This window comes from Herpailurus yagouaroundi, unplaced genomic scaffold, assembly GCF_014898765.1.
Source record: "Herpailurus yagouaroundi ecotype Mexico unplaced genomic scaffold, PumYag 189, whole genome shotgun sequence".
Classification (NCBI taxonomy): domain Eukaryota; kingdom Metazoa; phylum Chordata; class Mammalia; order Carnivora; family Felidae; genus Herpailurus; species Herpailurus yagouaroundi.
In genome coordinates this window covers 3,490,790-3,504,128 of record NW_024412420.1, presented here as the reverse complement: position 1 = coordinate 3,504,128, position 13,339 = coordinate 3,490,790, and the positions used below count along the sequence as shown (strand labels likewise).

General features: G+C 39.7%; 1 protein-coding gene, 4 non-coding genes and 1 pseudogene across 9 annotated transcripts in view; 1 reads left to right on the top strand and 5 right to left on the bottom strand.

The window, feature by feature from the left end:
- TEX14 (testis expressed 14, intercellular bridge forming factor) overlaps positions 1 to 13,339 on the bottom strand; it is a 109,651-nt gene that overhangs the window by 89,650 nt on the left and 6,662 nt on the right. The window lies entirely within an intron of this gene.
- Positions 686 to 852, bottom strand: LOC121045211 (U1 spliceosomal RNA). The gene has a single exon (XR_005797639.1). It is a non-coding gene; the product is annotated as a U1 spliceosomal RNA (small nuclear RNA).
- On the top strand, positions 2,581 to 2,715 carry LOC121045199 (U4 spliceosomal RNA). Its single transcript, XR_005797629.1, has one exon. It is a non-coding gene; the product is annotated as a U4 spliceosomal RNA (small nuclear RNA).
- Positions 5,411 to 5,911, bottom strand: LOC121044719 (60S ribosomal protein L10-like; annotated as a pseudogene).
- LOC121045221 (U1 spliceosomal RNA) lies at positions 9,169 to 9,334 on the bottom strand. Its single transcript, XR_005797648.1, has one exon. It is a non-coding gene; the product is annotated as a U1 spliceosomal RNA (small nuclear RNA).
- LOC121045220 (U1 spliceosomal RNA) lies at positions 9,953 to 10,115 on the bottom strand. The gene has a single exon (XR_005797647.1). It is a non-coding gene; the product is annotated as a U1 spliceosomal RNA (small nuclear RNA).

The following is a 13,339-nucleotide window of genomic DNA, read 5'->3' as shown; positions in this document are numbered from 1 at the left end:
TCAGAGCCTGGAGCCTGTTTCCGATTCTGTGTCTCCCTCTCTCTCTGCCCCTCCCCCGTTCATGCTATGTCTCTCTCTGTCCCAAAAAAATAAATAAACGTTGAAAAAAAATTAAAAAAAAAAATTCACCTTTTTTCTTTGATTTTAAAACTGTTTTAGGCACCCTGCCTACAGTACCTAAATGTTTAAACCCTGAATTCAATAGTGGCTTCTGTGGATCCCAGGTAGCTCTTTTTCTTTTTAACATATATTTTTAAACTTCATTTATCTTGAGAGAGAGAGAGAGAGAGAGAGAGAGAGAGAGCACACACGCATGCACGCGTCCTTGAGCAAGCAGGGGAGAGGCTCCACACTGGCTCACTCTCTAGAACTCTAGGCCCGCCCCGTACCCGCACCCCGCAGCTTTCACAAAAGAAAGCTGAATGTGGGAACTTTTTAGGTAAGGGTAGCAGTGCTGTCCAATAGGATATAAAACAAGTTTAACATGGTATAAAGAAACAAGCTTAGTAATTATAGAATTAAGTTACCCAAACATAAGCAATTCACTACCACTAAAAAGCATTACCAACTGAATAGGCTAAAACAGAGCAATCTTAGTAGCAAGAATTTCAGGCCAATCTCCTCCAAAATGCCTTAGTAACGCACCAAAAAACAACTATAGTAACTGTTCTTGGGACACAACCACATAGGGGAAACCAGAACACAGTTCCCCACTACCAGAAGTCATGCAGCTTAGCTTCCCACATTTGGGGAAATCACAGGGACCAGCAGCACACCTAGAGTACAATGGATAAACCTCACCCTGAGCAGCTACCTTTGTAACCATGGTTATTTCCCCTGTTAGGTAAGTATGAGATGGAAGTGATCACAGTGATACCCACTGCTGCGCACACCACTTTGAGGTTGGGGTCACTCCTGAAACGACTCTAATTGGCTTTTATCTATATAGCGACACTCAAAGCCTGATTTTCTTACTACGTACCTTAATTGGTAACGGCAAATAATCATGCACATCTCTCCAGAAAACACAGTTCCAAAATGCCCTGAGTCTTGAGTCTACATACTCCACTTCCAACTATAACGTCATACACCCTGGGCGGGTTAAGCCTACACCTGAGTGAGTCCCCTTGAGGCTGCCTCTTCAGACCAGCTCCTCCTCCTATTTGCCCCAACCTAACTGATGTCTACAGGCTATTTTCTTGACAAAAATCCATCCATCCCTCTCCTGAATTTTGGTGTAGCTCGTCTTCAGATCTCCCTGTGTGAAGTACCCTTCAGCAAACCAACACAAATGAGCCTTTAGCCGCAAGCCAGTTTAGCTTCAGGGTTTCTAGGGATATCAATGCTCCATACCATTTTCTCCTATTCCAGGAGGTGGAAGAGCAAGGAGTGGAGAATGTTGCGGCTACATGCTGGCAGGGTGTATTGCAGAGTGAGGGTTTTGGCATCCAAGATCTTGAATGCAATTCAGCGTACACACTGCACAATTCTAGATAAGCTTTTAGCCTCTGAATCTGTTCCTCAGTTTGTACAGAAGGGGGAAGAACTATTGAGCCAGCTCTCCCACCCAGCTCAAGCTCCAAGCTTTGTCTCCTACTCCTGCCCATGGTCTGTTAACACCTAGCCCCCTAAGGACGGACTGCTTTCCTTGAGAGCAGTTTAGCCTGTGCCTATATTGCTTCTTTACTTTCTCTCTGCCTGGCATTCAATTCCCTTACTCACTAGACTCTGGGTCTCTAGAGCAGGGTTTTTGTTTGTTTTTTTTCAAATAGTCAAGACAGGGGCACCTGGGTGGCTCAGTCAGTTAAGCATCGATTAGGCTGACTCTGGATGTCGGCTCAGGTACTGATATCATGGTACCTGAGTTCAAGCCCTGAATTGGGCTGCGTGTGTTCTCTCTCTCAAAAGAAACAAACTTTAAAAAATTAAAAAAACAAAATAGTGAAGACAATACAACATATAATTATAACATATAATTAATGCATACATTATTTTACCAACTAACTTCATTCTCATTAAAAATATACAGGAAGCAGGACTTTAAATTTCTGCATCTCTGGAGCTCTCTGGAGAAGCTCAGATGAAAACTCAAACTTTTACTGAAAAGAAAATGTACATATACATTCCAAAGGCTGAATGCTGAGACCTCCCTCTCAACTTCCATTTGATTTCCAGGACACTGGCAACAAACCTTTACCTTCTAGGATACTGGAAATTTCCTCTGAAAAATGTGAGCACCCTAAAACAAAGTCCCAAAGATGTCAGCCATGGGCTTTCTCTGCTACAAGGGCCTATGCAGATTACTCTACAGGGAAGCCCTTGCCTTGGCCCTAAGTGCTTCCAATTAACTCCCTACTTGTTAATATAATTTTAAATTTCTGGGGCACCTGGGTGGCTCAGCTGGGTAAGCACCTGACTTCAGCCTAGGTCATGATTTCACCATTCCCAAGTTCAAGCCCCGTGTCGGGCTCTGTGCTGACAGCTCAACAGAGCCTGGAGCCTGCTTCGGACTCTGTGTCTCCCTCTCTCTCTGCCCCCCTCCCACTCACACTGTCTCTCTCTCAAAAATGAATAAACTTAAGCTTTGCACAGTGACAGTATCGTAGCCAATGAGGTTTATCCGAGGCGCGATTATTGCTAATTGAAAACTTTTCCCAAAAATGAATAAACTTAAAAATTTTTTTTTAATTTCGGCATGACAATCCATCTTATGGATGGCCCATAATTTATATAATCATTCCCCTAATGCTGGACACTTAGGTTGGTTCAATTTTTCACCACTGTAAATAATTCTGGGTAATGGGTAGAGATGGTACATTGAACATTTATAAATAATCAAGGAACACTGAACCACCAAGGATGACCAGACATCTGGTCAGACAAAAGCCTCTAACATGAAAGAAGCTAAACAAACCAACCACAAGAAGACAGTTTGGAGAAGGCAGATTATGCAAAGGGAAGAAAACTAAAAATGAAAATAAAAACTATCATTAGAGAGCTGGGACACCTGGGTGGCTCAGTCGGTTAAGCGTCCGACTTCTGCTCAGGTCATGATCTCACAGCTTGTGATTTTGAACCCACATGGGGCTCTGTGCTGACAGCATGGAGTCTGGAGCCTTCTTCAGATTCTGTATCTCCCTCTCTCTCTGCCCCTCCCCAGTTTGCACTCTGTCTCTCTCTCCCTCAAAATAAATAAACATTAACAAAAATTAAAAAAAAAATCCTCAGCTAAAACACCTTGCACCTGAAAAACAAGTACAAGAAAGTATATGGATAGAAAAGAAAAACAAATAAAGATCTTAAATATATGATTGTAGAAATAAAAAATTGAATATACAGGTTGGGAAAAAACATGTAGGTGGAAAAAATGTTCTTTATTTTTTCTTTTTAGAGAGAGAGAGAGAGAGTTCAAGTGGGGGACAGGGGCAGAGGGAGAGAGAGAGAGAGAAAGAGAATCCCAAGCAGGCTCCATGCTCAGCACAGAGCCTGATACAAGCCTGACGCGAGCCCATCGTGGGGTTCGATCCCACGACCTTGGGATCATGACCTGAGCCAAAATCAAGAGTTGGATGCTCGGGGTAACTGTGTGGCTGGGTTGGTTGAGGTCTGACTCGGGTTTTGGCTTAGGTCAAGATCTCATGGTTCATGGGATTGGCTCTATGCTGACAGCAGGGAGCCTGCTTGGGATTCTCTCTCTCTCTCTCTCTCTCTCTCTCTCTGTGCCTCTCCCCTGGTCATGCTCTCCCTCTCTCTCAGAAGTAAATAAATAAACAAAAAAGCCGACAGGGTGCCTGGGTGGCTCAGTCAGTTAAGCGTCTGACTTCAGCTCAGGTCATGATCTCACAGTTTGGGGGTTTGAGCCCCATGTTGGGCTCTGTGCTGACAGCTCAGAGTCTGGAGCCTGCTTCGGATTGTGTCTCCCTCTCTCTCTGCCCCTCCTCTGCTCATGCTCTGTCTCTCTTTCAAAAACAAATAAACATTAAAAAAAAAAAAAAGAGTAATATACCTGGTTATTTTAACAGCCTCAAGAGTCCAGAATTCAAACTGACCTAGAGAAAAACAAACCAGCCAGAAATAAATCTTAAATCTCCTTTTTCACAAGAGATAAAATCAGGAAAAACAACAAATAAAGTTAGCATTCCAGTGCCACAAATTAGGTGGTACAGGCTTACCTGCTTGATAAAAATACAGAATAGAAAAATAAGCAGAACAACAGAATACTATTTAGCAATAAAAAGGAATAAAATAATGATAAATTTATCAGTATGAATGAACTCAAAAACATTATGCTACATGAAAGAAGTCAGACACACTATACACTATGTGATTCCATTTTATATGAAATTTCTAGATAAGGCAAATCTATAAGAGATAGGTCATTGTTGCCCATGGCTAGGGTTGGGGCATGGGAACCAGGGCAACTGCAAATGGGCACAGGAGAATTTGGGTGGGGAGGGTCATAAAAATGTGCTAAAACTGGATTGTGGTAATGGTTTGACAACTGTATAAAATACTAATCATTAAACCAAATAATGGTTGAATGTTATTTTATATCATACTTCAATAAAGTAGCTAAAAATGTCAAGAAAAAGTACAGCCATTATATTTAGAGATACATACTGAAATAATCATGCCTGAAACACCATGATGTATGGGTTTATTTCAAGATAGGTTTGGAGGTTTAAAGTGTAGAGGTACAGATGAAACAAGATTGGCCTTGAGTTGTTCATTGCTGAAGCTTAACTTAGTGTTGCTAAATAGGAGAATACTATTATTATTAATCTATTTTAATTTACATTAGAAGTTTTTCACGCAAAAAAGTTTTTTTACAATGTAAAGAAAGAGACCATCCTTTCCCACATGATTTTAAGTACCTTGAGATGTTGATACCCTGGCCTCCCCATCTGTGAATAATGATGGAGAGGAGGAGCAGGAGGTACAGCCTCCTGGATTCTACATTTAATAGGTGAAAAAAAAATTAAAGGTACAGATAAAACTTAGGGGTCATATTTTTCTCCTTTCTTTCCTCTTATATAACACATTCAATCCACAGCAAGTCTTTATCATTTTTCCTTTAAAAATATGTTCTGAATCTGACCCCTTCTCACCACCTCCAGTGCTACCACTTTGGTACAAGCCATTCTCATTTCCTGCCTAGAAGAGTGCAGTGACATTCAAGTAATCTCTCTTCTTCCATCCTTTCACCACTCCCAGTCTATTAACACAGTAGCCAAGTATCCTGCTAAAGCCTAAATTCAATCATGTCACTCTTCTGCACAAAACTAATCTGAGAAAACAGAAGAGAAGGAAACATTTCCTACCTCCTTACCTACCCCCCCCCCCAATTTTTTTTGGACAAGAAGTAGGTTTTATTGGTGGGTATGAGTAAGGAGGGGCAGCACTGAAACCCTCATGAGTGCAGGGCCTGACATTTATCCAGGGGGACACAATTAGGGATATATCTGATCCCACAGCCACCAGAGATGAGCTGCCTTTCAGCCATAATGTCTTCAAATTCACCCACATTAACCTTGGTAAAGTACTACTTCTTGGAGATGTAGATGTTCTGTCAGCCAAGGAACTTGAACTCAACCCTGCATAGGACCTCTATCACATGATTCTTGTTCTGCAGTTTGGTGTGGATGGACATGCTAATTTGGCCAACGTGGACCAATGTGCCCTGCAGCTTTCTGAAGACACCCCTCAGCCTCAGTGCAGGACAACATCTTGTTGATGTGGATGATAGGAAGGAGTGGAGCCACACACAAATATGAAAGCCATCTTTGCCACAGCTTTTCACCATATACTCGTTGGCACAAATACCCGGACTTGGGAGGAGAGCTGCTCACATTCATCCAACACCATTTGGCCAGAGTGGGAACCCAACCACTTTTGCCTTTTTCTGCCCCATGTGACACCAAGGACCTTCAATGGTGCACCCAAGGGATGGAGCCAACTTATTTTATGAAGCAGCATTACTCTGATACCTAAACCAGATGAAGACCATGTAAGAAAAGTACAGAATATTATCCCTCATGGACATAGATACAAAATTACTTTAATTCCTTTAAAACTGCAAACCAAATCCAGCAATAAACAAAAAGAGTAATAGTACATCATGATCAAGTAGCGTTTATCCCAGGAATGCAAAGTTGGTTTAACATTAGAAAATCAAGCCATATAATTCATCATATCAACAGATTAAGTAGTTGCAGAAAAAGTAGTTAACAAAATTCAATATCCATTTATGATTTCAAAAAACTTAGCAAAGTACCACTAGACCGATAAATGGTATCTATGAAAATTCTACAGCTAATACACTTTATGGTGAAAGTATTTTTCTTCCAGATAAGGAAAAAACAAGCATGATTACTTTAGCCACTTTTATTCCAGCTAGAGGTTAAGGCAAGGAAAATAAATTAAAAGCCTTAGTTTGGAAAGAAAGAAGGAAAACAGTTTCTATTCACATATGACATGACAGTTTATGTTGAAAATCCTAAAGCATTTACACCAAAAAAACCTACTAAAATTCATAATTGAATTTAGCAAAGTCACAGGATACAAGATTAATACACAAAAATCAACTGTATTTCTACATACCAGCAATGAACACTTAAAAAATATTTTTAATGTTTATTTTTGAGAGAGAGACAGAGTGCAAGCAGGGGAGGGGCAGAGAGAGAGGGAGACACAGAATCTGAAGCAGGCTCCAGGCTCTGAGCTGTTGGCACAGAGCCTGATGCGGGGCTCGAACTCACGAACTGTGAGATCATGACCTGAGCTAAAGTCGGATACTTAACTGACTGAGTCACCCAGGCACCCTCCAGCAATGAATACTTAAAAAATGAAGGTTTTAAGTTAAAGAAAGACAAATGTAGCATCTATAAAAACAAAATGTTTGTTAGACTTATCAATAGAGAGAACAGATTGATGGTTGATTGTCGGGGGGGGTGGTGGTGGTGGTGGTGTGTAATGGATAAAGGGGATTAAGAAGTACAAACTTCCAGCTATATAATAAAGAAGTCATGGGGATATAAAACACAGTATGGGGAATCTGGTCAATAGTATTGTATTAACTTTGTAAGGTGACAGATGGTAACTAGACTTACTATTGTAACTTTTTCACAATGTATACAAATGTCCAATCATTATGCTGTACACCTGAAACTAATATAATATTGTATGTCAATTATATCTCAATAAATAAAATAAAAAGGAAATGAAATTTCAAAATCAATACTATTTACAAGTGGTAAAAGCTTCACATTTTCCTACCACTCACATTTCTTCCTGCACACTGTACATAGTCTACAAAAATGTTATTTTTTTACAAAAATGTTATTAATAAATTTCTTTTTATGATTGGAAGGGGAAAAATTATAACACTTTGTTTTAAAACCCCAAAGTCTTGCTAATATCCTTGTCTTTCTTACTGAGGACCTAACAAATAATAAAGATACATGACTTAAAGCTACCAAGGGAACCGACTAAAGAAGTTAAAAGATTATTCCAGGAATATAAATGACAGGATAGAGGAAGGAATGTACTAGGGTGGGGAAGATCAGCCAAATCCTTCATATAAACACTAGCACAAACATTTATTGTAGTTGACTATAAAAAACAGCTAAACAAGTTTTAAAAGTAGTATTCTGGGAGTCGCCTAGCTCAGTAGGTAGAGCATGTGACTCTTGATCTTGGGATCCTGAGTTCAAACCCCATGTTGGACCTTTAGCTTACTTTAAAAATTAAAAAAAAAAAGTAATGCTCTGGGGAGAGGAATGGGGGCAGAGTGTGAAAGGGTGGATCAAGGGAGTGTTACTATTCAGATGGAGTCTTTCTGTATAATGCTTTTCACTTGCATAACATTACTTTAGTAAAATTATTTGGGGGCAAAAATCAAGGTCTAGGAGAAAACATAAAACACTGTCACTAGCAGAGATTATACCTGTAGTCCAGTTTCTCATTTTGGGGAAAATCTAAGGATACTGCTCATGACACATACCTGAAAAGGAGTGAAAAACCCCTCTGAAATTATAACTACTCAGTTAAGAATATAAGTGGTAAATTATAAACTCCCAGCTTTCTTCAAAGTAATCTGTCCTTTTGCACTTTTTAAAAAGATTTTTAAAAAAAAATTTTTTTTTCAACGTTTATTTATTTTTGGGACAGAGAGAGACAGAGCATGAACGGGGGAGGGGCAGAGGGAGAGGGAGACACAGAATCGGAAATAGGCTCCAGGCTCTGAGCCATCAGCCCAGAGCCCGACGCGGGGCTCGAACTCACGGACCGCGAGATCGTGACCTGGCTGAAGTCGGACGCTTAACCGACTGCGCCACCCAGGCGCCCCAAAAAGATTTTATTTTTAAGTAATCTTTACGCCCAGTGTGGGGCTCAAACTCACAACCCCAAGATCAAGAGTTGCATGTTCCACTGACTGAGACTGCTAGCCATCACATCACACTGTTAATCAACAAAGTGAAGACAGTCCTTTAAATTATTTACACCCTTTATCCCCTGTCCTAGGTGCATTTCTAGGTGCTCAAACTTTCCTAGAAACCTCTTCTTCCTATTCTTTTACTGTAAACACCTAGGGAACAATCAAGAGCAGAAACAGATGCAGGTAGCTTGAGGTGGTGCAAAGTGAGCCCTCTAGTGGTCGACAGAAGAGTACACTCCATTTGGCTAGACAACTTGGTACGAAAGTGAACACCCACGCAAGCAATAACGGCCGCACACATCAAGTTACACAAAATGATTACAGGGACGCCTGGATGGCTCAGTCCTAGAATCCTTTGTCCCCCTCTGTCTGCCCCTCCCCCGCTCACACTCTCTTTCAAAAATAAATATACATTTTAAAAAAACCTGTGAAAAATGACCATTTTTCCTTATTTCCAGTGGTGAGCTCAGCTCACAATCTAGCGGTTCCCGGGTTCGAGCCCGCATCAGGCTCTGTGCTGACAGCTCAGAGCCTGGAGTCTGCTTTGGATTCTGTGTCTCCCTCTGTCTCTGCCCCTCCCCCACTCGCACTCGGTCTCTCTCTCTCTCTCTCTCTCTCAAAAATAAACATTTTTTAAAAAAAAAGAATGATTACAAAAAATACTGATGGCTTAAAAGCCAAGCAGTAATAAGTCAATCATCAACTGTCTTTTCAAAATGCAAGATACAAGTGGAGAGCACAGACATAATCCCTCTCTACCACAAATCATGCAGTCCAGTTTCCCATAGTTGAGAAAAATCACAGGGGCCAGTGCACCTGGAGTGCAACGGGTAAGATGTGCCCAGAGAAAAATATCACCTTTGCAATCCTGGTATCTCTCCTCTACCAGGTAAGTATAAGCAAATGGCATTGTTGGTACCTCATCCTCATTCCAAGCACTAGACATGTGGTCATTCTCTTCACTCTTCATGCAAACTCTAGATTGTCACTTAGGAAATGAAGACTTCTCCAAACTGTAAAAGCCAGACAGTAACATTTTGGGTACCATAATACTTGCAAAACAGACAAATGTATGTACAACATAAACCAGCAGACACTGCTCATTTACATATTCTAAGTCCCTCTGGGTGACATTGCTGTATGCTTGGTTTCGATGATGTGGTACGCTAAATAATTGCCTACAAAAAAAATACTACTCTCCTAATCCGAAAAACCTGTGAGAGTATTCTCTTACTTTGTGAGGCATGATGCTGACGGTGTGGCCAAAAGATCTGCAAAGGGTAGGATGTTCCTAATCATCCACATATACCTAATGTAACCATAAGGCTATTGTATGAAGAAAGGATATAAAAATTGTAATAGAAAACACTTACACAAAATTATACAGAACAAGCCATACCCTTATAGGTAAATGAAACAGCTCACTACTAGACCCTAAGAAAAGCTCTCCATCTTAATGTGGCCTGGAATGTGCAAGACATACTCTTTTTTTTTTTCTTCTTTTTAAGGGAAGACCAGGGTAAAGCACAAATGCAATCCCCTACTATCACAAGTTATACAGCTGGGCTTCACACATTTGGGGAAATCTTTGTGGTCAGCACATCCTGGATTTAATGGGTAAGCCTCACCTTGGGAAAGCCACCCTCATGATCATGGTATGTCTCCTACCAGTAAGGGTCTTCATTCCTTGCCCAGCACCTCACCCTCAGATTCAAGTCATTCTACAGATAGGATCACTTTCCTCATGGATTCTATCCACCCCACTGCTTCTGAAATAAAGAGTTTCCAAACTACAGTTACTATGCAGAAATATTTTGTACATCTGAATATTGCCAAAATCTTGGAAAATATATGCCTAAATGTAACCATGACCAGCAGTCACTGCGCTCATCTACATATTCCACACCCCTTTTGTTGATCTCATTTAGCACATCCTATTTCTACTATATAGTTAGTGGTGCTGTTAAAATAACATTTAAAGGTAAAGATGCTCTACAGATTTAAAGATAAACGACATAAATGAGTTCCTTCTTTTAAGGTTTTGGAGCTGATGACATCACTGATGTCTAGCACAGTTCAGTAAGCCACTATCCACATGACTGAAATACCAAGACTAAAAAGATTAAATTTGGCAAAACTGCGTATGAAAATCCAGTCTTAGTGGGGCGCCTGGGTTGCTCAGTCAGTAAAGTGTCTGACTTCAGCTCAGGTCATGATATCAAAGTTCATGAGATCAAGCCCCACTTCGGGCTCTCTCCTGTCAGCACAGAGCCCTCTTTGGATCCTGTCTCCCTCACTCTCTCCTCCCCCGCTTGCATGCACTCCTCTCTCTTTCTCTCTCAAAAATAAATAAACATGAAAAAAAAAAAAAAAGAAAAGAAAATCCAGTCCTAAGATTGCTAAATAGGTTGTCCAAGGCTTCCAGCACAAGTACAAACTATGCTCTTTCAAATATGCAGCAAATGATCACCCTTACTTAAAAGAGCAGGTGTATAGGAGGGAAGCTGGCTGGCTCAGTAGGTCATGCTACTCTTGATCTCAGGGTGAGTTTGAGCCCCACGTTTGGGGTAGAGGTGACTTTTTAAAAGAAACTCTTAAAAAAAAAAAAAGAGCAGTTGTATAAACACTAGTTCTAATTCTGAGCTGAGTTAATTAGAGAACAGCTCAGGTAGCACTGATGATGGTCTATAGGACTGGAAGCCTGACTGACCAGGATGTCTTCCCAAGCAAAAATAAGTTGTGCTTCCAAATATCCTTAACCCTCCACTCTTCCCTGAACGGATATCTCTGAAACCCAAAACAATACTACCGGCGATTCCATCCTACAAGAAGCCACCCAGCTTTCATTGATTCATATTAGACTCTTCAAAAGGAGTAAATCCTGTCTCAGGCAATGGTTAATAATTCAAATATTTCACATCGACATATAAATAGTCTTAATGCTCTCCTGCCTTCTTCACTGTAAATTAAAATTGGAGTTTACAAGTTCCAACTGTTCTTCAATTGTTTCTCCAAGACCACACCAGAATCACCTTATTTCCCAAGTCTTTTTATTATACAAAACTCTTCTGGTGTTCTGTCCTCTGCCAAAACAAATTAGCCAGAGTTTCATATCGTTAAAACAGGAAGAAAAAATGCTGTTTAAAAATCTTATTAAAGATTAACAAGTAATAACTGAGAACATACAGGTGTCTGACATGGAGAGAGAAAAACATTCTGGGGCAGAGTAGGGAGGAGACTCTGTGATGTGAGCTGCAACTATTCCTCAAATCTGGCCTTTTGACAGTAACCAGTTTGATTTTTATAGATTTTCTCCCCCAAAGAACAACTATGTAATATATATCCATATATACACATAAACATATATATGTATACACAGTCTAATCTATAAACAAAATATCTACGTTTTGTTTTTTGAAATAAAAGTTAAGATACCTTGAAATCTGGCAGGAACCACTCATGTAAGGGAGAAAGATGATGTCTAAGAACTAAACTACTGTTACCACCAAACAACTCTTAAATTCAAAATGCCATTTCCAGAAGATTTCTTAAACAAATAACACACAGCTCTTAAACCACCCATACTCTTCACGAGACTAATTCCAATATTTCACAAGAACTTATTGCTATCGGCCTAGTTATCAAAACATTCATCTGACACAGTGTGCCTTATGGCAAAAAAGGTAACTTTCTCTCACTTTCTTGTAGCTCAAGTAGGTTAAGGAAGACATTAGTGCTGGAGCACCTGGGTGGCTCAGACAATTAAGCATCCGACTTTGGCTTGGGTCATGATCTCACGGTTCGTGAGTTCAAGCCCCACATAGAGATCTCTGCTGACAGCTCAGAGCCTGGAGCCTGCTCTGGATTCTGTGTCTTCCTCTCTCTCTGCCCCTTCCCTACTCACGCTCTGTCTCTCTCTCTCTCTCTAAACAATAAACATTTAAAAAAAAAAAGAAGAAGAAAAAAAGACATTAGTGCTATAATCCTCACAGAAGCCCTATAGAACTCAGTATCCCCTGAGGAGAGCCATATTTCTTTGACTGGAAAAATATAAGGAAATACAGGTGTTTGTTAAATAATAACATGTTAACATAGAAAAACTAAAGAATCTTCTTAGTTCATTTTTCAAAGGTTGCAAAACTTTATTGCCAAAACCAGACAAAGTAGACATAATAACTTCACAAATTAATCTCACAAATAAAAATGCAAAACTCTTAACCAAATTGATAACATCTTTATGAGTATTAACATCTTGTAGAGTATTAACATAACATACACAGTAAATTAAATAGGTTTTATATCAGGAATATAGGACCTAAGTACATAAAAGTATATGTATAAAAGTGTGTGTGAGTGTGTGTGAGTGTGTGTGTGTATATATGTATGTGTTTATATTTATAAAGTATAAAAGTAGCATGTCATATGGGGGGAAAGATTACCTCATAAAGAGTGCTTAGAGGGGTGCTAGTGTGGCTCAGGCTGTTATGCCTCTGACTTGCAGGTCATGATCTCATGGTTGGTGATATTGAACCCCATGTTGGGCTCTGCGCTGACAGCACAGAACTTGCTTGGGATTCTCTCTCTGCCCCTTCCCTGCTAGTGTGTATGCACTCACTCTCTCTGTCTCTCAAAATAAATAAATAAACTTAAAAAAAAAAAGAGTGCTTAGAAATTTGGCTCACCACTGGAAATAAGGAAAAAATTACTTTCTTCCTCCTACTTTACATTTAAAAATAGATAGGCTAAAATATCCAAATTAAATTATAAATCATATGTAGAAAAAATACAGGTAATTATGTTTATAATTTTGAAGGAAAAGTTTAAAATTAATTTTTATTTATTTATGATTATTTATTTATTTATTTATTTAAATGTTTATTATTTTTGAGAGAGAGGGAGAGA